This window comes from Oryza sativa, chromosome 1 (genome assembly GCF_034140825.1).
Source record: "Oryza sativa Japonica Group chromosome 1, ASM3414082v1".
Taxonomy (NCBI): Eukaryota; Viridiplantae; Streptophyta; class Magnoliopsida; order Poales; family Poaceae; genus Oryza; species Oryza sativa.
In genome coordinates this window covers 18,224,882-18,251,184 of record NC_089035.1, presented here as the reverse complement: position 1 = coordinate 18,251,184, position 26,303 = coordinate 18,224,882, and the positions used below count along the sequence as shown (strand labels likewise).

The window sequence follows — 26,303 nt, the reverse complement described above, 5'->3', positions numbered from 1 at the left end:
ATCATATTACTTTTAAATTTGGATCATCATTCTATATACTATTTAAATTATGGTAAACCATATCAGCTTATACAAACTTCTATCGTCTAGATATTTTACATATTATTTCTATTTCTTATTTTCATACGAAACTCTCGCGACAACGCGCGGGTTTCACCTAGTTTTAAAACTACTACTACCACATTTTTCTCTAGTTGTATGCTTAGGCAAAAATGCATCTATTATATAGTAAAAGTCTATTAAATATCCTATAAATGCTCTCAAGCCATCACATAGCACTCCTCCAATCGCCCCTACGCGGCTACGCCGCCACATGGTATTTAATCATCTAGCCGTCGTTTTTCACTAATATACTGTGGACCCATTATTTTCTACCATTAGATTTATTCATCCAAATAAAAAGGGATAAAAAAGAAGGGCCCGCATATCCCACCCATCCCATCCAGTAAGTATGCTTGCGTACGTATGTGCACCCCTCATATTTCCTTTCTCTTCTATTTTCCTTTTTAGTTAGATGGAAAAAAATATTCCCCGCCTGTCCAATAAGTATGCATGTGTGTACTTACCCACATATTTCTTCTCTTGTTTTCCTCTTTTAGTTACATAGAAAAAATATTTTATGATAACAAATTTTAAACAATTATATTATCTAAATCATATAGATAATTTTTATTTGCACACACTATTAGATTATTTACTATAAAATTTAAAATGAAGATCCAAATTAACTATATTATTGAAGAAATTCCTTATTTTAGTCATATATTCTACGAACTATAGCTCGCTATTGTTCACTAATCCATGCATTTTAAGAAAAAAATCATAATATATTTTAAACCTTCCAATTAATAACATAGGTAGGCAAGTTTCACAATAACAAACCTAACCAATTAAAATACGCTCACTTCATTATGTTAGATATAGAAACAACCATAATGTTTAAGCTACTTTTTTTTTAAATATTTCTATGCCTTTTAAACCGGTATAACCATTATTTCTAACAGTTAAATCTATCTTTATTAAAAAAGTGTTTATTCATGGTACATGACATTTCAAAAATATTATTGTCCTATGATACTTCATAGTTATCGTATTTCTACTAGGTTGCGTGGAGTCTCTCATCCACACTATATAAAATGTTCATAGATAGATCACCTCTCAAAATATATCAATTATATTAGGCTATATAAACCCATGTATTTAGTGGAGCTTCATGTACCACCCAATTTATCTTTTAAGAGATTATGATAATATATTATACAATTAAAAACACCTTATTTTTATTTTACACTTAATTTACTTTCGTTGACATTTTTTCTAAAGAAAATAAATCTATTTCTAAAGAAAATAAATCTACTTTCTTTTCAAATGACAAAGAAGATTATAAATAATTGCTTATAGATATTACTTATATATATATATATATATGATATAACATAAAGCTAATGGGATAAAATATTATTAAACAATTAATTAATGCTGACAAAGGCAATTTATGAAGAAATCATGAACAATATTCTCTGGTTAATACCTCGCTTTTATCAATACGTACGCATGATGGACGAGCTCCTTTCTAGTTATATTAATGTATCCAAAAATGCATTATATTATTATTTGGATTTTCTTCCAGAGATTGATTTCAAGTTTTCGGTAAATAAAATAAACAAGTTTGGCTACTTTTTTTATGTTTACTCCCATGTTTAAGCACCTAAGACCGTCAGATAACCATTTGTAATAATATATGCCGATGGTAGTAACGTTTGGTGAAACGGCAAGAATCGTAATGACAATGTTTTTACACCACTCGAGTTTCAGGCTTAAATTTGTTTTTTTTATTAAACCAAGCCAGGCATGGTCATCGGTCACATGGAAGTACAGTTCGTCAAACCTATCAAAGTTTACAGCAAATAGTCCAAAAGACAGGTTAGATGTCGGTATGACAACAACCCATCAAGATCAATCAGCACAATCAGACAGGTAACGAAGAAATTTGGCCATGGCATCAAGTCCCTATTCCGAGCGGAAAGTACAGATTACATTACACAAGGATCCATTAGACAAGTGGCATGGCTATAAAGTGGAAAAATAACACACAAAATTGAGGAAATAAAACAAACACCTTCAAGCCCCAACAGTCAAAACACAAACTACTCCGTATGTAGAATGTGCATGAAAGCACAAATTGACTTAAGCAGGCTATTTTTTTTCTGAATGAAAGCTTCAAGCGTAAAGCTAGTTCCACACTTGAGTTAGCTGCAATAGGAATCAGTTGGTTGTGGTCATCTGAAAAGGATATACACAGGTTCATCAGTGCATCACTAAGCAAACTATCAAGACTTCAAGAGCAAACAAGGATTGAACTCCAGCAATTTCAGAGAACAGCAAACTAGATTCATCGGCGAAGTGATAAATCGCTTTAAATACGCAAAGGCTACCCATAGAACAAACTAATAAAGATATATACTTGCAGATGATGAAATAGGGAGAACTAGGTTGAACGTTTCAGCCCTAAAAGCCTCCTAAGTTCTGAAGCATCCAGCATTATCAGATTCCAGTAGAGCAGGAAACCAAAAGATCTAGAGCTGCTGTGCAAAGAAGAGCCGAAAGAGGAAGGATAAGCATGGCGATAGAAGCAACTTTTTTCCCAACAAGGAAAAGGGCACTAGATACTGGTGACCAAGTATGTACTGCTACCACCTAAATTCCTAGTACCCTCCACCACACCTGCAACAATATTAATACTACTGCTATCTGGCAACATACATCATCACCACCATGCTCATACGCATGGAGCACAATCCTGAAAAAAAAGTTATTTTTTCTTTTAAAAAAAGAAAAAAAAAGCGCTAAGTCAAGAAGACTCAAGAGGAGAACGATGGAAATCCAGAACAGTAAAGCTGCTCGAGGGTGACAAAAGATGCAGAGCTCCCTTCAATCCAAAGAGGGTCCATGTAGGGTTGATGCAGCTCCTGGGGCATGCAAGCCATAAGCCTATCCCAACAACGAGTACTCCATCATTTTCCTATCTACACACATACTATTAGTATAAATTGGAGTAGTTTCTTTCAGATCTCGAGCTGAATGATGAACATGGAGTAGGCTAACGGGATCCATGACCCAGCAGCTCAATCGACCCACAGCAACACCCCTTTTTGGACCGAAAGGAGCTCAACGTCCACAACACTTTCCAGCAACGACAAGAACAGCTCAACATAACCAAACGAATAAGAACAAGAAGCCATGGAAGAAAAAACAAGCTTAGCACAATAGGCTAACCCTAACGAAAAGCATGGAATCTGCACACAGATGATTCTGCGAGAAAACGAGAGAGAAGAAAGAAGAAGAAGAAAAACCCTCCTACTTCCCCCCTCCCATGGCACCGGCTGCCTACTGCCGTGGATGGAGATGCTACTAGGCGCTGGTCCATGCTTTAAAGAAGAGGAGAAGCGAGAGAAAAAGAGAGAGAAGAGGAAGGGGGAAGGGGTTGGCTCGAATCTTCACAAGGGGTTCTCTCGGGAAGCGAGCAGACGCCAGCCCAGCCCTGGTCTCTCTGACTCCGAGCGCTTCACATGCCTTTGGCTCGGACGAGGCGGCCATGCCCAATGAGTCCATGACCACCACCACCACAGCACCACTCCCTCGACAGATGAGTTGCTGTGCTAGCTCAGCCATCCCCACCATGCTTTGTCTATCCATTAATCGCAGCAGCAGGTGGCCATAAAGTGTTTCGCGGGGGGGGGGGGGGGGGGGGGGGGGGGGACTTGGACTCAGCAACAGGAGCGGGAGCGCGCGGCTGGGAACGGGGAAGCGTGTTTAGCCTCCGCACCGAGTAGACTTTCTTTTTTGTTTACCCGGTAACAGCGCATGTAGCTCAACAGTGTTTCTTACCTGATGGGTGTTGTTGTCACGTTGCGTCCTGTGTGTCTGTACGTGATCTCAAGATAGCCTCTGCCTACCTATAGAAACGAAAAACATCCGCTTGTCAAGCATTGAAATTAATAGTCACCTCTAGTTGTTTTATATGTGCAACGTATTATCTCTATCACACTTGCTCCAGTACATTATCATAAATTTATTTTATTGTTCACTCTTACGGCAGGTACAATAGAAGACTATAAGCCAGCTATAAACACATTTCAAAAAGATAAAAGGGAAGAGAGAAGAGCAGCGAGCTACATATTTATAGTCAGCTGCAATATGAACTCCAAGATACATGTGTGTATGATAGATGTAATCAGATATTAATTATGTAGTATATGTTTATATGTAACTATTGTATGAATTGCCTATTAAATTAACTATGGATGATTTGGAGCTAATAGTTAGCTATACTATTAAACTTGCTCTTAATCTATTAGGGCCCCTTTGATTTGCATGAAAAACATAAGAATTTTGAAAGATTTCATTCCTATAGAAAAAATTCCTGTCAAAACCTATGAAATAAAAGATAGAATCATACCATATCCTTTGAAAATCATATGAAATGGACAAACTTTGGAGGAAACTTAGCAAGAACTCCAACCTCTTGAAATTTTTCTTCCAGCCTATCTCTTTCATCTAATTCCAACGATTTTCTTACGATCCTATCAAATGGTCATCCTTATATTTTTTTATGTGTTTTGTAATCCTTTGTTTTGTACTTGCGTTCCATTCAGAATCATGTGTTTTTCCTATTCCTCTATTTTTCCATTCATGTGATTTAAAGGGGCCTAGTTTATTTTTCATCTCTTTTAGAGCTTATGCAAAGGTTGTCTCTTACACAATGGTTTTAGTGTAATTTTTTAGTTCCATCTTATATATTATAAAATGTTTTTGTCAGGGTTATGGATACCACATAACTAATAGTAGTTGACTAAATCTCGGCAGGACCCACCACATACCATGTTTTATACGGAAACAATCTTCGGGTATAGAAGGAGTTCCGGATAAGGAAAGATAAATAGAGTTCTGCATGGAAACGACAAGTACTACTCGGATTGTATCCATATTGATTTCACTAGTTCTACTTGGACAAGGGGACACCTATAGGTATAAATACAAAGCCCCCTAGGAGGAGAGGGGACACGGAACAATAGATCAAGACACAAGATCAACATACAAGCCAATATACGCCAAGACAAGCCGCCGGATATCGACATCGGAGATAAGCCTAGTTAGTCCCCATACGGTTCCTATGACTACCGTCAGGAGGGATCTAGCGCTGTCTCTGATCTCGTCGGACACGGATTCGAGGAGGAAGACTACTCTGTTGTCGACTACGGGATGGTTTTATGGCCGCCAAGTTGATGACAGATAGATAGGCTACCCCAAATATTGTACTGGTATGATTATGATGAATAAGAGCAACGACCGGCTTCGGCCAATAGGATTAGGGTTATTACCTGACAATTCAGGGGCCCGAACCTGTATAAAAATCCTCGTCCCCATCTCTTTTACTACAATCTCATATATTCTAGTACCAACGATCTCCATACTATGCAAATACCAGAATCGCGACATCAAACGTCGACAGTTTTGCTTTCTTCAAGTAAGTTTAATCAAGTTTATAAAAAAATCTAGCAATATCTACAATATCATATTAGTTTTATTAGATCTAACAATGAATATATTTTCATAGTATGTTTATTTCGTATTTCAAATGTTGCTATGCTTTTTAAAACTTAGTCTAATTTAAAAAGTTTGACTTGAAAAAAAAATTGAAAGAGTCTTGTAGTATGAAATCAAGGGAGTATTGTTTAACATGTTGCCTCTCGGTAGCCTCTCACGCTCAATCCAGTTTTTTCCGTTCCGTGTAACAGGCGAAAACAATGACAAGTTTTCGCCCTCGTCATATCCCTCTCCTACCAGCGCAACGAAGAGGATGTCACACAAAGGAAGGTGGCGGCGACGTGGATCTAGTGAGGATGTTGATATGCGAGGACGAGATGGTGACAGAAGGCGAGCGTAGGGCGGGATGGCATGGTGACAAGGCGAGGTGGGGAGCTGTCGCGGACATGACTTCCTTTTTGCGCGGGAGGGCTGCGCTATAGAGAGGTTGTTTGCACTAGTCACCATTACGGGCTTCCTTGTCGATAGCCGGATGCGCAACGGCAGGAGGCTACGACTTAGGGGCGCAATTAGTGGCATAGGTCGTGCGATCCATCCCTGGCCACAACACCCTCAGGCATGTCTCCTTGCTTGGCCTTTGGTGGCTTTTGTTGTCAGCTGCAAGTCCGTTGCTAATTGTCGTTTGCTTGACCCGACCGTAGTGGCCATGAGCACCCAAAGACTAACATCGGTGACGCCTTTGGGCATCAAACACTTCCCTAAAGGTGATGATGTCTCAGCGCCCCTTCTGTCATACATGCCATGAGTGGAATCTTGTGACATCCTAGCCCAAATAGGATTTAGCATGTGTCAGCCATGAGAGCTGTGTGCGCATGTTTAGTACCACCTTACTAATTTAGTAAGGGTCGGTGTGCGGGCATATGGTGCATGTGGGCTCTATGTGAGGTATATGGCATCGGCACTGGACGTACGGACTTGCATTAAGGCCCTGTTTCTTTCAGCTTGGGATTATTATAATCTAGATTATTAAGTCAGATTACTATAAGCTAGATTGTTATAATCTGTAGTAGAATAGATTGTTATAAGCGGTTAGTTGTTTCTTTCCTAGATTATTAGAGCATAGATTATTGGGTTTGTAAGTCTAAAAAGGGAGTGGGGTGGCATGGTGGGTAATTTTTCATCCAATAATCTGGAAAAAGCTCACCTAAATGAGCTTATCATATTATAATAAGCTGGGCTCCAGATTATAATAAGCTACTTCAATAAGTTATCTGTTTCTTTCAGCTTACTCCCAATAATCTGGATTATAATAATCCCAAGCTGAAAGAAACAGGGCCTAAGAAGGGACATGTTACTGGACATTTGCTTGTATAGTTGTATGCTTGTGTAGCTATAAAGGTTCACGAAACGAGGACGAAAGTGTAAGTGGAAAGGTGTGTAAGTGGACCCGCCTATCGGATGGGATGTCTATGCGGTTTTGGAGGGAAAGTTGTTTGCAACTCTTTGAGTGAAAACCTAGCGATGATGGTATTTAAGATGTCGCAAGCTTCCTAAAGACATTATGTTAGATGTTCCTTGATGGTACTGCGGTTTCCCTATTAGATTGGGTTCATTTGGTGGTGGTAAGATCTAGACTAATGATTGATTTACAACTCAGATAATCTTTGATGTTTGATGCCATTCACCAGCATTGATGGGAGCTGAATTCAATGAACAAATAATTGACCACTAGTTTTGGAAAATTTGTTTTTCTAGTTTAAGAAAGATAAAGTCTATGTACAACTTGTAAGTTGTTTGGTCGTGGTAAGATCTAGACTAATGATTGATTTACAACTTAGATAATCTTTGATATTTGATGTCATTCGCCAGCAGTGATTGGAGGTGAATTCATCGACAAATAATTGACCACTAGTTTTGGAAATTTTGTTTTTCTGGTTTAAGAAAGATAAGGACTACGTACAACTTGTAAGTTATTTGGTGGTGGTAAGCTCTAGACTAATGATTGATTTACAACTCGGATAATCATTGATGTTCTTCCACTTATGTTTGATGCCATTCACCAACAGTGATGGGAGCTGAATTCATCGACAAATAATTGATCACTAGTTTTGGAAATTACGTTTTTATGGTTTAAGAAAGATAAGGATTGCGTACAACTTGTAAGCTGTTGCTAGAAACAACTGTTACGCACACTATGATCAACAATGGATAGAGTTCTCTAAATACTTTAGGGTGGACTTCTTAGTGGTCATCTTGTTTTTAATTAAGCTGTAATTTTGTAATTTGTAGTCATTTATCATGTTGTCGAGGAGTGATCCTCTCTAGCGGGAGGACGTGAGGCCCCCCTTTGTGAGTTCGGCCAGGGGATAGGGCGCGATGATCAAGAGCGCATCTTCGCCGTGGATTTGGCTAGTGTGGTGGATGGCGATCAAGAGATAGACCAGGGATTATTTAGGTTCGGGCCGCTGGGAAGCGTAATACCCTACTCCTGTGTGTGGATTCATATTTATGCTATTACAAGAGTGTTAACAGTGAAATTTGGTAATCGGTAAAGACGTCATCGGCTAAGAATCATTATCGGCTGCAGCATCTCGGAATCAGCCGATGGGAGTTATCAAGTCGCCAATAGTCGAATTCCTGCTATATTCGGTTAAGAAAATCAATCTACTAAAGGAAGCTTATCCCTAAGTGACCGAGTTTAAAGAGGATGCGGCATGACAGTTTATCTATTAATTATGAATAGTTTGTTAGTTTCCTTTTATCTTTAGGAAAGTGTGTTTAGTGTCCGATAAGGACTTTATATTTTTCTTTTATCTTTAGGTTAGTTTCTTTCTTGTCCGACAAGGACTTGTATCAACACATGGGTATAAATATATACACCCGGGGTCTATGTAATCTATCGCTACGATCAATACAATTCAGCGCATCGCCACCCTTTTTACTTCTACTTTTGTTTTTTACGTTCCGGCGGAACTTGGCACCCAGGCAATTGTCTCATCTACATCGGCGTCGTTCAAGGCTGCATCAGTACATTCGACCTCTTGGATTGCTCTGGTTTGGATGATATATTTGCCTACCTATTTATTATATGTCTCTGTTAATCTAGTCTTAGCATATCAATTTAGCTCTATCGGCTGTCTCTCGCTTTAGGGTTTCTGCCGGTATCGGCTAAATCGCCTTGCTAGATTAGATTAGCATAGGTATTTACCACCCTGAAAATCAGTCATCGGCTTGATTGTCTAGATATTATGTTTCTTTTCATACTTAGTGCTGCATCAGTTAAGTTTGATCTACTAAGTCGTGCTTAGAACCATAATCTCTAGCCTGCTTATTGATTGCCAATAAGGGTTTCATCGGGGTTTCAGCCGGTGAGTTATCTGGACGTTGCATTGGCTCATGAGGATTGCATATACATATAAGTTGGATTTAGCCGATGACAACAAAGGTTTCACTGTTTAATATAATCTTGTGGATTTCATGACATCGGACCTCCATCCGATGTGTGCTTTAACCTTCGGATCGATGCTTATTTATCATATCATTGCTAGCCGATTGGTTTATATTGGATTATATTGTTATTTTATTACATTATCATCAGCCGATTGCCTTTATAGCATTATCTACATTGGACATATAGCCGATTGCTTAAACCCTATCGCTATCGGCTGGTATCGACATCGGCTATTATCGACTATCAGCTGGAACTACTCCATAGGCTTGTCAGCCGATTGGCTGTTTTGATCTACTATTTGCATATCTTGTCAGTTGCAGGATCAAACTGACTGGCACGCCCGCATCTCATTATATTTGGACCTGCACTAGAGCTAAGCAGATCTCCCAGGCCAGTGTGTTCGATTTTTCGTCAACAAAGAGATCTCAAACCCTAGAGAAACGGTTGCTTGGGCAACGCGCGACCTGCCATGCCGCTTTAAATGCGGCGGAGGTGGTTGGGGCGCCACCCATAAATGCGCCTGGCAGCGTCCCTTCCTCCGCCTACTCAGCTGCGACGTGGCAGCCGAGTGAGGGCCTCGTGGTGATGTAGCCCCTCGGGCCCAAGGGGTGTGACAAGACGCCCCGAGGCCCCTATATAGTTACGGGTGCCTCTTAGCTACTTATTACCCGCGCGCCCGACCTCCCATGAGGGGCCCAGGCCGTGCGGCCACGTGGCTAGGAGGAAGGACCCTTTCCCCTCAGCGTGGGTACTCCGGGCCCATATCACCGACACATGTGAACTCTATAATAATTAGTTATAACTTGTTTTACTTAAGTAATGGCTGGAATAAATTCGATTATGAAAAATGAAATGAAACATGAATAGTGGAGGGTTCCTCTGACCGTTTTAATGTTTACTGTTTTTATTTAGAATTTCATAAAAAAAACGATGTAATACTGACATCCCTTAAAATATAAAAGAAATGCTACGTTTTGTCGGTGCTGATGCCACATCATCGTTACTAAGTAATCAAAATAGTTACCTCCTACTTTGAATTTGTAAAAAATATTGTATATGGTGTAAATATACTGTAAATACGATTGAATTGCTCGCCATTGTAATACGTATGTTCGAGGTTTTGTTCTAAATTTCTAATAGTTATGTTTCTGATATTCTCTCTATTCCCACTCTACAGTCATATTTACCATTGTCATGCCCGTGCATTACAACGTGATTAAAATTATGGAGTTCAGTTTTTTTTTATCAGTTTTTGGGTTGATTTTCACGTGAAAACACTTTTTTAAGTGATGGTTTATTGGTTGTTAATGTGGGATGTACGATCGAATCATAAGAACTAAGCCAACCAGAGAGGGGTGAATGGTTGGTATACCCAAAAACCGAAAACTTTTAGCGGAAAATAAAAGTTACCCTCGAATTCGACGGAAGTCGGTCTGACCGAGAATGATCTGCCGAGATTGATCTGCCGGTCTGACTGAAGCATAGCCGCTGGTCTGACCGGTGTTGATCTTCCGGTTGGACCGCCCTAGAATCCCTGCCGCGTCTGATGTCGCCGCCGGTTTGACCGCCGCTTGCCGCCGGTCTGACCGCCGGTGAGTTGTAAGTTAGACCGCCGAAAACCGGTGAAACACAAATCGAAGAACTCTTAAAGTAGATGACGACTTTATTGATTCTATCTGTGTTTACAAAGTGCACCAACAGCACTATTTGCAAAAATTTCGACTAAACTCGAAACCCTAACTCAAAACTCAACTCAATTGCTCTCTAAAGCGATACAGGGAAGCCTCATGCTCCCCCTCTATTTATACATGTGGTAGGCAGCCTAAAGCCACGAACCAAACTCATACTAAGAGTACTAAACACCTTAGGAAACCCTCTAGTACAAGAAAGAAACTTTACATAACCAATCGTACCAAATTTGGACTCCTTCCAAATTCGACTCCGCATCCCATACGCACACAATACCTCCATCGTATGCCATATGGAATCTCCATCAACCACGTGCATCAACTCTAGCCTAAGTATCCCGCATGATTATCCCGCATGATCTCTGACCACCACGGACGTCGTCTTATCCCCAAGTCGACTCCCGGTCCATCACTGCAAATACTCTCCCGAGACATCGAGTCACCTACACATGAAATAAACAAAGAAACTATATTTCGAGACCAAGCTATCTCCAACTTGACTCATTAGTAGCAAACAATATTATTACATTCGTATAGTATCCATCTAGAAGCCTTAATCATGAAATAATCACGGATATCCAAACAAACAACCCGAAACCGAAACCGACACAGCGTCGGCCGGTCAGACCGCGGGCTAGCCAGTCTGACCGAGCAAAACACGCAGGTCTAACCGGCTACCAGCGCCCAGTCTGACCGGTCACATGAAATAACAAATCCTGCGATCACCTGTGAAATCCAATCCTGTCCAAAACCGCTTCGTGAATAAATTCCAAATATCAAAATCAATAATCTCCAATGCCCAATTGTTCATCACAGAATAATAATCAAAAACACCTTTGATTTTACAATCTCCCCCTTGATGAACACATTGGCAAACCCATCAAAATTGTTTTGGTGTTTGGAAAAATAAAAACAAAAGTAGTAAAAAGCACACTTCGTACAAACGTACACATCGTGCTCAAAAATCCAAAAGAAAACTTCTAAAATCCAAAAGAAAATTTCTTCCCCTTTTTAAAAGAAAGAAATTCCCAATTGAACCAAAAACATGCTCTTCTCAACAACTCTCCAAAAATCCAAAAATTTTCACATTACTTCTTCCCCTTTTGACAATGATTTCATCAAGCATATGAATTACGTTCATTAATGTTCAAGTGCTTAGCATACATATAGCATATCAAGTCATGTGTTGCAATAAAAAGAAGATGAACCTATCTATAATATACAAGCATGTATTAAAGTATAATCATGAACCAAAGATTTTACAATTAAGCTTGAATCAACAATCAAAATTGATGATTTCATATGATTTATAATGGAACATCTTAACAAGCACATAGGTTGAAGAATAAACACTAAATACATATACCTATTGCATTTATCACTCTTTCTCAAATAACCTTTAGCACAAAATAACCAAGAGAATGTCTTTAACTTTTTCTTTTCTTGAGCCTTTTTGCTCATATTTTTCTCTTTTATTCCGGGTACGTCCCTGTCGTCAAGACTGTTTCCAGAGATTCGGCACCCATTATTTTGCTCACATCGAATACGTCCTTGTCGTCAAGACTATTTACAAGGATTCGGTATTCATTTTTTTCATATTTTTTATTCTCTTTTTCACAATGAGCAATTAAAGCTATTTGAGGAATAACAAGTCAATAAAGCATATATATAGAGCATTTACAAATCAAACCGTATGCTAGCATCAACATTGCATATTTGCTTAATTCAAGTAGAATTTAAGTGTCATGCTTCATCTCCCTTAAAAGCAAAATCTAAATCTCATGAAAAGATTAGAATAAATACAAGCTATGCTAGAGACAAATAAACCTTCAAAGTATTGTTAGTATGCACAAGAAAATACCATATGCATAAACAAAGCTCTCTTTTCTCAATTTTTTCATTGTCATATTATTGCTTGATAAAACCATGAGGTACAAACTCCCCCTCAAACCATGCCAAAAGGATGAATTATGCCCAATTCACCACGAAGAAAAGCAAAGTGATTAGAATCCAAAGGTTTAGTGAAAATATCAGCAATTTGCAACTTTGTGTCCAAAAACTGGAACTCAACATCTCCCTTCTCAACATGATCCCTTAGAAAGTAAAAACGAATATCAATGTGCTTCGTGCGTGAGTGTTGAACAAGATTCTTATCAATGTTAATAGCACTAGTATTATCACAAAAGAGAGGTACTTTCTCAAAAGTAAGACCATAATCTTTCAAAGTAGATAAAAGTCAAAGAATCTGTGAACAACAACTAGCAGCAGCAACATATTCAGATTCAGCAGTTGATTAAACAACACTATATTATTTCCTAGAAGACCATGCAATCAATGATGTACCAAGAAAATGACATGTTCCACTAGTACTTTTCCTATCAATTCTACAACCCCCAAAATCAGCACCGGAATATCCACTTAAGCATATAGAAGATGAAGTAGAATACCAAATTCCAAACTTAAGTGTATGATTCAAATACCTCATTATTCGCTTGACTGCTTGACGATGTGAAGCACGAGGAGAAGCTTGAAAGCATGCACACAAACACACAGCAAATTGTATGTCTGGCCTAGAAGCAGTTAGATACAACAAAGATCCAATCATACTTCTATATTCCTTTTGATCAACAGCTTCACGATCTTCATCAGGATCCAACACAGCTGTAGAACCAATTGGTGTTGAAATTGGCTTGCAATTCTCCATTTTGAACTGTCTCAAAAGAACCTTCGTATACTTCGTTTGATGCACAAAAGTACCTTGAGGTGTTTGCTTAATTTGCAATACCAAAAAATACGATAACTCACCCATCATGCTCATCGCAAATTCCCTGCGCATAGTCTCAGCAAACTCTACAACCAAAGCGTGAGTCGAACAACCAAAGATGATATCATCCACATAAATCTGAACGAAAAGTTGATTATCACCATGCTTAAGAACAAAAAGCGTTTTGTCAACCTTTCCCATTATAAAACCTTTCGCAAGCAAAAAGTTGTTAAGCCTATCATACCATGCCCTAGGAGCTTGTTTCAAACCATACAAAGCTTTAGACAATTTAAAAACATGGTTGGAAAAATCAGGATTTTCAAAACCTGGTGGTTGTTTGACATAAACTTCCTCCTGTATAAAACCATTTAGAAAAGCACTTTTCACATCCATTTGATACAATTTAAAACCTTTTGAAGCAGCAAAAGCCAACAAAAGTCTAATTGCCTCAATTCTAGCAATAAGAGCAAAAGTTTCATCAAAATCCAAACCCTCAACTTGAGTAAAACCTTGAGCAACAAGTCTAGCTTTATTTCTCACAATCAAACCATCCTCATTTTGTTTATTTTTGAAAACCCACTTGGTTCCAATAATATTATGTCCAGAAGGTGGTTCAACTAAAGTCCAAACTTTGTTTCTCTCAAAATTTTCAAGTTCTTCATGCATGGCGTTAATCCACGATTCATCAGTTAATGCATGTGACACATCTTTGGGTTCAAAAGAAGCAACACATGCAGAATTTTCACAAACATCGTGAGTCGTTACCTTAGACCTTGTAGTCCACTCACCTATATTACCAATGATTTGTTCCGGCGGATGTCGTCGTTGAAAGTGCAAAGGAGCAGCGACTTCTGAAGTTGAGCCACGTTCTGTATCAGTATTGGTCGAAGTTGTAATCTCCGGAGGACCATCTCGATCAGCATCAACAATACCGGAACCCGACGAACCTGGCCGGTCTGACCGCTCCTCCTGTGGCGGTCTGACCGGAGGTGTGCCGGCGGTCTGACCGGCCTGGCGCCCGGTCTGACCGGCCGAGCCGACTTCGTTGTTGTAGTCGTCGTCGCTCTCGTCTTCAAAACTACGACCATCCTCCCCCTGAACCTGTGACAGTGTACCTGAAATATCGGGTCTAGTACCTGGACTAGTCTCATCAAAAAAAACTTTGCAAGTCTCAACGATTTTGTTAGTCTCCAAAATAAGTACAAGATAACCACAAGTGTGTGCGGGGTAACCAAGAAACAATCCATCGGTAGAATGTGCCTCAAACTTATCCAAATTTCTAGATTTCAAGATAAAGCACTTGCAACCAAAAACACGCAAATGTGAAACTTTGGGTTGATGTCCAAATCGAAGTTCATAAGAAGTTTTTCCAAGTTTAGATCTCAAGAAAACCCGATTTGAAATATAACAGCAGTGCTAATAGCCTCAGCCCAAAATTTTCTAGGAGTTTTATATTCATCCAACATCGTTCTAGCCATCTCAACCAAAACACGAGTTTTCCTTTCAACAACACCGTTTTGTTGAGGAACACGAGGAGAAGAAAATTCATGTTCAAGACCTCTTTCATTGCAAAATTGTTCAAAAGAAGCATTTTTAAACTCACCACCATTATCACTTCGAATTCTTTTCAAAGAACCAGGAAATTCAAGCTCCAATCGAAGAAACAAACCACAAAAGTGTTGGAAAGCTTCGTCCTTAGTTGCCATAAAGAAAACCCAAGAATATTGAGAAAAATCATCAACAATAACCAACACATACCACTTTCCTCCAACAGATTTCACTCTAGCCGGACCAACAGTGTCCATGTGTAATAGCTGTCCCGGTGCATCCGTCATCACAGAAACAATAGGATCATGTGAAGAAGCAACCATCTTAGCATGACGACACGGTGTACAAAACAAATCAAGATCTTTCTTAAGTTTAGGCAAACCACGAACAAGATCCAAACCACTTAACCTAGTGAGATGATCAAAACCAACATGTCCAAGTCTACGATGCCAAAACATCACATCTTTATCAAACTTAGCAACCAAACATGTTATCACAGGTGAAACAGGATTTTCAAAATCAGTTTTAAACACTCTTCCATAGTGAGAAATATTCAACACAGCATCACCACAAGAATCAAAAACTTTACTTCCAGTTTTCTTAAAGTGAACCTCAAATTTTTTTTTGACTGAAGTGAACCTCAAAATTTTCATCAACAATTTGTGAAACCGAAAGCAAACTGTACTTTAAGTCCTCAACCAAAGCTACATTCTTCAATTCAAAATTTTCATTTACCTAAACCAAACCTGTAGCGAGAACAGCACTTGTAGAAGCATCACCAAAAATAATTGATTCAGTCTTGGATGCCTTTTTGAGTGAGGAGAACCAATTTTTATCACCGGTCATGTGCCGCGAACAACCGGAATCCACGATCCACACGTTCTCCTTCCTTGCCACCAAAGCCTACACACAAGCAGAAGTCGAAGCCTCAGTACTGGGGTTAGATGATAATAAAAATTTAGGAATCCAGTACTGAGACACATGACCAGAAGATCCAATAGGCATATATCCACGTGCAAAAATCAATTTTAGAATTTTCAGAAAAATTCCTCCGAGGCCGGTCTGACCGGGGGCCGGTCTGACCGCCTCTGTACCGCCGGTCTGACCGGTGCCCGGTCTGACCGACGCTCTGTAGCCGGTCTGACCAGTCGCCGGTCTGACCGCGGGACCCACTGCGGTCTGACTGGTTTCCTCGAGGGAAAACCCGATTTTTTGCCACTTTGATTTTGCAAAAGCAATCTCTCTCTCCTTTTTCTGTTTATGAGCTAATCTGAAACAAAAACTAACAATATGTCCATCTTTGTCACAAAAAGAACAAGTATATTTTTCACGATGATTAGACACATTGGTAGCATTAGAAGATTTAGCAACACAAGCAACAACAGGAGATTTTGCATGCACAACATTGGATTTTGAAGAAGATGCACTCATAGTAGACATGATACCAGCAGATTTATACACAGTTTTATTAGTATCAGGTTTAACCAAAATCTCACCACTTCTAGCACCAACACCTAACACAACAGGAGGATGTCTAGAATTATGAGCATAAGGATTAAAACCTAAACCATGGTTATGTGTGCTAACCTTTGATTGATCCAAAATCATTTTGAGGTTCTTTTACGACATTTTCTAAATTTGCACAAATTTCACAATCTACCATGACACCTTTGCTTTTACGACATTTGGGGCAAGAAAGCACTTCATTGTTTTCCACAACATCTTCTATGTACTCAACATGACCTAAAGCATCTTTCAATTTCAACTTATTCAAATTACATGTTGAGCAATCCAAAACATCATGAGGTTGTTTTAACTTTTTAGCAGAAATCATGTTAAACATCAAACTAGCATGAAAAGCAATTTGCTATTTTTGCAACAACTTTTTAGTTAAAAACAACTCATCCAAAGTGCGTGTGTGCAAAGCAAAACTACAAGCAAGAGAAGATCTATTTCTCAAATCATGTGCAGCATTAACATCTCTAATTTTTGAAATCTCATTCATTAAAACCTCATAATTTGAGCAATCATCATCATTAGGAATAAGAGATTTTAATCTAGCAATTTCAGATTTAAGAGATTTAATGATAAATTCCTGTTTTCTATACATCTTCTCACACTTCTTATTCTTTTCACTCAAAATATTATTAGCTTCCTCAAAAGCACTTACCTCATTATATTCATACTCTGTGTCAGATTCACCACGCGCCATGAAGCAAACATCGGAGATGTTCTTTCCCTTATCATCATCTCCACTTTCACCATCTACATCACTTAGTGGCTCGAAGGCGGCGCAAACTTCTTGAAAAGCCTTCCTGAGATTCTCCAGCTTCCTCCCTTGAGATGAATCCTTCGGCTTGCTGTTGTTGGACTTCTCACCATCTTTGTCTTTGCCTCTCCCAAGCTTAGGACAATGCGAACGAAGATGATCAATTGAACCACATTCAAAGCAACGATTTGGACCACCTCTTTTCCTGTTCCTGGCATTATTCATAGCTCGAGCAATTCTGTTAGCAACCAAAGCCAAATCCTCCTCCTCGATCTGTTCGAGTTGATCATCGGATGTGGCATTAAAAACAGCAAGAAAAGAAGGCTTAGATGAAGAAGCATCAACATCCAAAGAAGAAGAAGAAGAAACCAAAGCACTCGACTTAGAATCAACTTTTCGAGAAAGAACATTCATCTTATGTGTTTTCAATTTTATATAAAGTGAATCCAAAGTCAAAGTAGTCATGTTAACAGACTCCTGAATAGATGTAACTTTCATCTCCCAAATAGACATGTCAAGACCATTCAAAAAGTGACGAGAAATCTCAGATTGTGGATAGTTAGTATCATAAGAAGAATCAACAGATCTAAGATCACTCAAAATTTTAATAAACCTAGAAAGATAGTCATCCAAAGCTTCTCCAGGTTTCATCTCAAATTTAATATACTCCTTTTTGAAAAGATCTCAATGAAGTTCTTTAATGTTATTAGTTCCTTGATGAAAATTACTCAAAGCATTCCAAATCTCATGAGCAGTTCGAAGATGAGCAACACGATCATAATCCGAACGAGAAATCCCACTCAAAAGAATATTGCGAACTTTGCAATTTTGTTCAAACTCAGTTTTTAAAGCAACAATATTAATCTCTTTAGGAATCACATAAGGATGAGAAACTTTTCTCCAAATATCATAGTCTTCAGCCATAATATAACATTGCATCCTACTACACCAATGAGAAAAATCCCTTCCATCGAAAACATGAGGCTTAGTTGAAAACCTAGCGGGAGTAGCCATGGCAAAAACTCTAGATCGATAAAAATCCAAAGAAGAAAACAAGGCTCTGATACCACTTGTAGGATCGAATCACAAGAACTAAGCCAACAAGAGGGGGGGTGAATGGTTGGTATACCCAAAAACCGAAAACTTTTAGCGGAAAATAAAAGTTACCATCGAATTCGACGGAAGTCGGTCTGACCGAGATTGATCTGCCGGTCTGACTGAAGCGTAGCCGCCGGTCTGACCGGTGTTGATCTTCCGGTTGGACCGCCCTGGAATCCCTGCCGTGCCTGATGTCGCTGCCAGTCTGACCGCCGCTTGCCGTCGGTCTGACCGCCGGCGAGTTGCCGGTTAGACCGCCGAAAACCGGTGAAACACAAATCGAAGAACTTTTAAAGTAGATGACGACTTTATTGATTTTATCTGTGTTTACAAAGTGCACCAACAACACTCCTTTCAAAAATTTCGACTAAACTCGAAACCCTAACTCAAAACTCAACTCAATTGCTCTCTAAAGCTATACAGGGAAGCCTCACGCTCCCCCTCTATTTATACATAAGGTAGGCAGCCTAAAGCCACGAACCAAACTCATACTAAGAGTCCTAAACACCTTAGGAAACCCTCTAGTACAAGAAAGAAACTTTACATAACCAATCGAACCAAATTTGGACTCCTTCCAAATTCGACTACGCATCCCATACACACACAATACCTCCATCGTATGCCATATGGAATCTCCATCAACCACGTGCATCAACTCTAGCCTAAGTATCCCGCATGATCTCTGACCACCACGGACGTCGTCTTATCCCCATGTCGACTCCTGGTCCATCACCGCAAATACTCTCCTGAGACATCGAGTCACCTACACATGAAATAAACAAAGAAACCATATTCCGAGACCAAGCTATCTCTAACTTGACTCATTAGTAGCAAATAACAGTATTGCATACGTATAGTATCCATCTAGAAGCCATAATCATGAAATAATCACGGATATCCAAACAAACAACTCGAAACCGAAACCGACATAGCGTCGGCCGGTCAGACCGTGGGCTAGCCGGTCTGACCGCGCAATACACGCCGGTCTGACCGGCTACCAGCGCCCGGTCTGACCGGTCACATGAAATAACAAATCCTGCGAGCACCTGTGAAATCCAATCATCTCCAAAACCGCTTCGTGAATAAATTCCAAATATCAAAATCAATAATCTCCAATGCCCAATTATTCATCACAGAATAATAATAAAAAACACCTTTGATTTTACATGGGAAACTATAATGGAGGAGAAGGAGGAGCACGACCCTGCTTTTAAAATACTGTGATATTCCGACAAAAAAAAAGGTTGCTGACATAGTTTGATCCTTTTCTCACCTGTTTCTGTTCCTATACTCCAGAGGATAATATAAAGTAAATATCACAATATCTAGCTTATGTTTTCGGGTTTGTTTCAAAAAAAACCTATGCATTGAAGCAATCCATTTCATACAACATCGCTCCTTGCTTTCCATTGCCTGACATGGGGGAGAGACAGGTCAGTCACTAGCGCTTTGCTATGAGTAAATTCTCTGTGTACCAATGAAAATTCACTCGATCCCTTTCGTACTCCTGAAATTTACCTGATCCCTTCTATACCCCTAAAATTTTAACTTGATTCCTTTATGTCCCTACCGTTACATTTTCCTTCTTTTCACTGTGACGTTTGGTGGTGAATGTCTGTTATGCTCTTGATGATTAATTTAGGTTTGAATATAAGCTTGAAAAAGGTTGAAATTTTTATTTGAGTGCACAGTATATGCATTTTATGAAACTAATGAGAGTAAATAATTAGAGCAGAAAATTTTGACATAAATTTTGAAAATAAAACAAATATAATAAATTAAAAAAAATATTTGAAATATTAATAGGGTAATGTTTTTTTATCGGGAACATTCATAAAAAGTCATATATTTGTATGAATGCTACTCATTTTTATGAATTTTTAAAATAAAATAAATACATATTTTTTATTTCATTATCTAAAATAAGTTGTGTCATGATCAAGGAATATTTCTCCAAACTGTTTTATAGAAATTTTTCTGGTCGCTGCATGGCTCCTTTGGAAGCAGAGTAATGATTTATTTTTAACAATGTTTCTCCCTCCCTCCCAAGGTGGAAATCAAGTCTCAAGTAGGAGCTAAGTCTAAATTTAACTAGCAGCCCGTTTGGTTGGAGGGAGTTTTTAATAGGGATTGGGAGTTTAGAGGGATGAGACTATTAAGTGTTTTGTTTGGTTGGGAGACATGAGAATTTTGGTGGGATGGGGATGGGGAATTGAGAAAGGAACTCCCTCATTTTCAATACGTGGGTAGGGGCAGGTAATTGGGAGGGAATTCCTCATTTACTTTGTCTAAGCAAATCTCAGCCATTCGTTTTTATTAATGATCTAATCTCCAACTAAACTCCCTATCAATTTCCATCACCTCTACCAAACAAGATATTGGGATTAAAAATTAAATTCCCATCTTAATCTCATCATCAATTCCCTTGTGTAAACTCCCAATCCCCTTCCCTCGAGTTCCCAAACAAGCCGTAGGCTTAAAAGGCTTAAAGTACATTTCAGATCTTTTCTTCAATCATGGATTGATAACTTGTAATTCTTTTGTACAGTTTTCCTTTTTTTATATAAATGAAAATTACCGTGGGGGCTTCCCCCACTGTTTCCTGGTAAAAAAAGAATAAGTTGTCATAAATAGTGTATCGCACAACAAACTCATAATTATAATAGTCTAATGCATAAACTTTTACATTTTTAATAATGTAATTCATAAGTTTTTATGTTCATCCAAAGGGTAAAATGGACATATTTATAGAAATTAGATGGTCAACTAACGGTCAACTGACGGGAGGGGCATGGAAGGGTTCAAAATCAAATTTTGTGGTATACAAGGAACTAAACAAAATTCAGAGGTATAAAAGGGATTAGCTAAAATTTCAGGGGTATACAAGGGATTTTCTCTCTCCCACATACAGTACTATATAAATACATTTTCATCCCTCCTAGGCTCCCACATATACCAATACAAAATTAAAATACCTTCACATTATTAAAATTCAATATAATTATTTTTTATTTTATTATATTTATCCTCTAGCTAACAAACTCCAATAAATACGACCAACCGGAGGAGCTAAAAAACAAAGTTGTTCCAAGATGAAGGGAATAGTCGCTTGAGCTACCTCAGCACCATTTCTCTGAGGTCCGGTTTGAGATGAAGAATTATTTAATATATTAGAGTAACTTATGTTTTGAAAGTTTTTGCACAAAAGACATCATGCCCCATTATTTTCCGATTAAGACGAAGATTCTACCACAGTTTTAGTTAGTATGCTTTCCAATATGTGAAATGATGTTTTTCATACGAAAGCTTTATATACAGAAGCTGCTCTAAAATACTAAATAAATTTACTTTCCATGTTTATAAAAGTCAATTAATCGTGCAAAGATGATTTTCTCGTTTAACATGTTCTTACTTAATCATCATCTTTATTAGCTGAATCTTATAAAGATAAAGGTTAAATACGGGCACGTAACACGAGAAAGTCATTAGCATATTGTTAATTAAGTTTAGTTATTTTAAACTTAAAATGACTTTATTTGACATTTAAAGCAACTTCTGGATAGTAAATTTTAACCTGAAATACATTGTTTAGTGGTTTAAAAGGCATGCTAACAAAAATCTAAGCAAATTTTGTATCTTAATAAAAAAAACAAGACATCGTTGCTCATTTCAACAACGACATACTCCCTTCATCCCAATAGACATATCTTAGAATAAGATATGATATGTTCTTATGACAATACGACAATGAATCCTTCTTGTTTATATATCACATCATATCCTGATTATGTGTTTTTTTTAATGGACGGAGTACGTTGATAATGGAGACATTAATCACAAATCATAATTGATTTTTTTTAATAATGGAATAGAACATCTCAGCCTTTGCTCAGAATAGCTACAACCAATTATTACAATCAAGCACTCTAGTTCAAATAAAAATTGAAAACACCAACCAAAAATAAGAAATAACCAATGTAAGATAAGGATTACACATTTATTGAAGTCTATTTGTGAATCTCCATCCATAATTGGTAAAAAGTTACATAACCGTCGTCTTAAGCTTACGACATGCAACTTTTAGAAACTCTCCATCTTCATCACACCTTTGTAGTTATGTCCAAAACCGAAGCCAATATGTTACCCTGAAAATTACCTGCATATATGAAATAGATGGTGATTTGTCAAAAACCATATCATTCCTACTCAACCACAGAGCCCAGGGCTCTGTATAGTAGAAGCTCCAATAAGTATAAATTTGCTCTTTTTCTTGTCCACACCAAAAGCCAACGATAAAAAAATATAAGATATGCTACTAGAAAGGTATAAACCAAAAGAGTAATGAACTGCTCTCCATATAAATTTTGCATAATGACAATCCATAAAAATATATTGAATAGTCTTATTTTTCATACAGAAACAACATCTTACACTGCCTTTCCAATTCCGTCTTGCCAGATTGTCTTTAGTTAACACAACCCCTTTAAGCAAGTACCACATAAAAATCTTAATCTTAAGCAGCTTCTTAAGCTTCCAAATTATCTTATTTCTCTCAATATAGCCATTATTAATTAAAGCTAGGTACATTGACCTAACCGAGAACCGTCCATTCTGATTATAATTCCATCTAAAACAATTAGAAGAGTGATTCAACTGGATATGTACAATAGAAGCACACAAATCAAGCCAAAATATAAGATTCTGACCAACTAAAGCTCTCCTAAAACAAACACTAAGCGGAACAGAACCCATAACATTAGCAATTGAAGAACTTTTTCTTCGGACAATAGCATATAAAGATGGATACTTATCTTGGCCAAGTTACCTAACCATTTATCTTCCAAAATCTTGTTTTTCCCCATTGCTCAAAATCCAAGAATCCATATTTAAGAAAGTACTATTGACTTTCATGAGACCTGCCCAAAAGTGGAAATCACCTTCAACCCCATTGTTTGGCTTTTCTATGGAATAAGTCAAATGGCATATTTGCAAACGAAAAATATTTTGTGACTTTTATATACGTGTCCTTAGCGATGTAAAAGCAAAGGCTGCAAAATAAACTTCGACGAAAAAACCTCAAAACCAGCTTCAAATTTAAGGTTGAAAATTCAAATTTTGGCTGATAAGTATAAGCATAAGAGAAAAGATGAGACCCCTTGTTTCCTATCAACTTTGGTTATAAACTGATTATAAAGATATTTTCTCTTCAATAAATCCTGCAAAAACACTTACTCATTTATTAACTTAAACAACCATTTACTCAAAAGACATTTATTTTGTATTTCCAAATTATGAATCCTCAAACCACCCTGATCTTTGGGCATGCAAATGATATCCCATCTAGTAAGTCTGTACTTTTTCTTATGATCATCCCCTTGCCAAAAGAAACGTGATCTATATAATCAATTTTTTAAAGAACCCCTTTCGGTATCTCAAAAAAGATATCATAAATATAGCTAAACTTGAAAGTACAGAATTAATCAAAACCAATCTACCCCCAACTGACATATACATTTATCTTTCCAACTATTAAGTTTGTTCTCAATTCTTTGTTTAATAAGGCCATGTTTAATTCCCAAAACAAAAATTTTCACGCTGTCACATCGAATATTTAGACACATGCTTGGAGTATTAAATGTAGGAAAAAAATCAATTACACAGATTGCATGTAAATTGCGAGAAGAATCTTTTAAACCTAATTGCGCCATGATTTGATAATGTGGTGCTACAATAAACATTTGCTAATGGCGGATTAATTGGGCTTAATAAATTCGTTTCGCAGTTTCTTGGCGGAATCTGTAATTGTTTTGTTATTAGACTACATTTAATACTTGTGTGTCCGTATATCCAATATGACAACTAAATCCAAAAATTTTCCCCAACTAAACAAGGCCTAACTTTCCAATCTTTGTTACCAGCATAGTAACTGATTATAGGGCCTAAGGGCATCCACAATGTGCATATAAAGTGGGTAATAAAGAATAAATACTACTACTATCAGGTTGTATACATTGTGGGAGTAGTAAGCAACAAATACCAGGTAATATGCTTAGGGCATCCATAATGTAGTACAAAAATAGTCCATAGTGCATAAACTATTCCATTCAGCCACCTAGTAAAATTGTGCAACTAGTCCATATAAAAGAAATAACAAAAGGTACCCATATAAAATAAATAATACTCCCTCCGTCCAAAAAAAATGAATCTAGGACTGGATGTGACACATTATAGTACAACAAATTTGAATAGAGGTATGTTCAGATTTAGGGATAGCAATGGGGCAGGTCGAGGGCAGGTTGGGCTGGAACGTCCCCGCCCCGACCCCCGAACTCTCCACCCAGCCTCGGCCCCGAGTGGACATGCGGGGCCAAATCAGCCCGCACCCCCGGCCCCTCCGGGGCCCCGCTACCCAACCGGGCCCCCGCATTGAGTAGCAACTCAATCCAGTCATCTGTGCACCGCCGTTGTCCCTCTGCGCGCCACTGTACTCTGTGCCATCGCCGCGCCTGTGTGCAGCCGCTGTGTCTGTGTCTGGAGGGGAGACCGGGAGAGGAGGGGAGGGGACTATACAGTGTCTGGAGGGGAGACCGGGAGAGGAGGGGAGGGGACTGTACAGAGGCCGACCGAAGGGGAGGGATTGGGATTTGGGGAGAGCGGCAACCAAAGATACGGGAATGGGGTCTGGGGAGAGCGGCAACCAAAGGGGAGGGGATGGGGAGAGCAGCGAGCCGGCGAGATCCGAACTCGAGAGCGCTTCTGCTTGTGATGTTCGGCGACTTGGGGTGGAGAGGGAGCGCGTCTACGGCTGTGCGGCGGCTTGGGGTGGGGAGGGGAGGTCTGGTTGGGGTAGGGTTAAATTTTTTTTCCTTATATATGCTGATTTCCATGGGTTTCTTGGGCCTATGTTCCTATAATGGGCCACATTTTAAGAAGTAATATACCCCCCTCGGGGGCCTACGGGTCACCCGCGGGTGGAATGTTCTCCCTGTCCCCTCACCCGCAAAATGCGGGGCCACAGTCCCGATGGACCCGCGGGGCAGAAATGTCACCCGCCCCCGTAGGGGCGGGTCCCCACAGGAGACACGGTCCCGCGGGGGAAATTGCCATCCCTATGCAGATTCATAGTACTAGGATGTGTCACATGCAGTACTAGGTTGGTTTTTTATGGGACGGAGGGAGTATTATCTATCTCTACTGCTCTCTCTTCTCCTAATGCTACATTGTATCCGTATACATTGTGAGGATTGCTATAGTTAAAGTTTATTTATGTGGGGTCTCATCTATATAGACCACTTTTGCGATATACATTGGTGATGCCCTTACTACCTAACCATAAGGAATAAACAAATAATTTCTCTCATTCCTCTCTCATGGCTAGTGGTTGTGGGACCCAACTTACTACCCACTTTTTGTTCTTTTACCATTGTAGCTTTAACAATAACTAATACCCACTGACGCAGGGCCCACCCTTATTCACAAAGTACCCCCTCCGGTTTCATTTTAATTATTGTTTTGGACAAGATTATGGTCAAACTTTTATAATTTTGACCATTAATAACTTTAAAAATACTTAGTTTAAAGAAACTAGAACAACATACTCCATCCGTACTCGTAAAGGAAGTCGTTTATGACAATATTTAAGTCAACCCTTGGGAATATAAATCATGAATAACTCTCAAGGTGTTGAGTTTAAAAATGTAAAAATTATATGAATAGATTTGTCTTGAAAAATACTTTCATAAAAGTATACATATATTATTTTTCAATAAATATTTTTATAGAAATAAGAAGTTAAAGTTGTGTTTTGGAGACCGTGTCGCTGTCCAAAACGACTTCCTTTACGAATACGAAGCGACTTCCTTTACGAATATGGAGGGAGTATATAGATCGGTCTTTCAAAACACTATAATAAAAATAAACATGCATTTATTTATTTTA

General features: G+C 38.6%; 1 long non-coding RNA gene and 1 pseudogene across 1 annotated transcript; both read right to left on the bottom strand.

Annotated features, from left to right (window-relative positions):
• Nucleotides 1-1,978: 1,978 nt before the first annotated feature.
• LOC112939232 (uncharacterized) lies at nucleotides 1,979-3,735 on the bottom strand. The gene is made up of 2 exons (XR_003242721.2): nucleotides 3,502-3,735; nucleotides 1,979-2,283 (listed from the first exon to the last, which is right to left on the bottom strand). It is a non-coding gene; the product is annotated as an uncharacterized lncRNA (long non-coding RNA).
• Nucleotides 3,736-6,159: 2,424 nt separating this feature from the next.
• LOC136355339 (uncharacterized) overlaps nucleotides 6,160-26,303 on the bottom strand; it is a 32,200-nt pseudogene continuing 12,056 nt past the window's right edge.